The 1,305-nt window shown below is 36.7% G+C and overlaps 1 long non-coding RNA gene across 1 annotated transcript; it reads left to right on the forward strand.

The window, feature by feature from the left end:
- Window positions 1-304: 304 nt before the first annotated feature.
- Window positions 305-914, forward strand: LOC121068038. The gene is made up of 2 exons (XR_005818572.1): window positions 305-464; window positions 798-914. It is a non-coding gene; the product is annotated as an uncharacterized LOC121068038 (long non-coding RNA).
- The last annotated feature ends 391 nt before the right edge of the window (window positions 915-1,305 follow it).

Below are 1,305 nucleotides of genomic sequence, written 5' to 3' on the forward strand. Positions count from 1 at the left end.
CACTTTCTTAGCCTCTTCATATCTTTCTACATTTTTTTTTCTTTTGTAATGTTGCACAGTTTCCCACATGGCTTTGATTAATGCACTCTTCCTTGTGTTTGCATAAGTAGGAGTAAGCTAAAGAATTCCACAAAATGTTTTTAGAAACAACTTAAAAAGAAATGTTTTATCCCCTCAAGAACTCTTTAATTTCTGATGGATTTGGTTTAAAAATGTTGGTCCAGATTCACAGTGAAGAAGACAGAATGTTCTCCCTGCCTCCAATCCCCAAGAGCCTGTGCTGTGCTGCACTTAAAGAATTTAACACAATGAAACACAATTGAGTTGGTTATTTATCTTGCCCTACAGAATCTCCTCTTCCAATGCCATGATGCAATCTGCTTTAACCTGTGGCTGGGCACTAATAGATTTCTACTATATGAAGACTACTGTCAGCCTGACTCCAGTAACTGACCTCTGAAAGGGTGGGAGCTAGTCTTCTTTTCTCACTATGCTGCTTATTTTTTGGACTGTAGAAATTGTATCTAAGTCACAACAAAGAGGATCATTTGTCTCTAGTGTGTGTATACAATGTTCTCCACTTCCCATATTTCTTTTCACCTTTATGGCTCAATCTTCTAGTGTAGATTAGGTGAAATGATAATTAGCAATGAGAAAAGTTAGTACCTCTGAGTGAATATATTTTCATGGAGGAAAGAGGTAGAAGAGCTAAAATAAAGTCTTCCAAATGTGTGTGTTCTTATTTATGAAATTAGCAATTGCATTATCTAATTGTAGTACATTTTTTTCTTTTTCAGGATCACAGTCAGTTGAAAAAGAGTAAAAAGATCCATCCCAGCATGAACATGGCATCTCCTCAGAGCTGAACTTTCAGAACTTCATGAGAGGAGGCACAAAAGGGTCAGTAAGAGACATGAAAAGAAGTGCATCCTTGTGGAAGGAAACAGACAGTAACTTGCTAATTCGTCCCATCTGATTTGAGGCATCTAACTGATATACTTAAGAGTATAGTCAATCTTGTAAGGTTAAAAGATGGAGATACTTGATGGAGACACCTAGATACTCTGAGAGGAAAGTTCAGATCTTAGACTAAAATGCTTTCTAGAGGGCTGTATGTCTCCCTTTGATCAAGGAAAACAGAAATGTTAGAACCTTACCTTGGGTACCTTCCTCATTTTAAAGTTCAGTGGACTGAATATTGTTCGAAAAGTCCATGCAATCAATTGGCACACATGCAGAGGATATACTTTTGCATGCTCTTGAGCAATTCGTTCAGAAATTTGGTAAATCATTTTATCATTAAAA

This window comes from Cygnus olor, chromosome 3 (genome assembly GCF_009769625.2).
Source record: "Cygnus olor isolate bCygOlo1 chromosome 3, bCygOlo1.pri.v2, whole genome shotgun sequence".
In the NCBI taxonomy this organism is placed as follows: Eukaryota; Metazoa; Chordata; class Aves; order Anseriformes; family Anatidae; genus Cygnus; species Cygnus olor.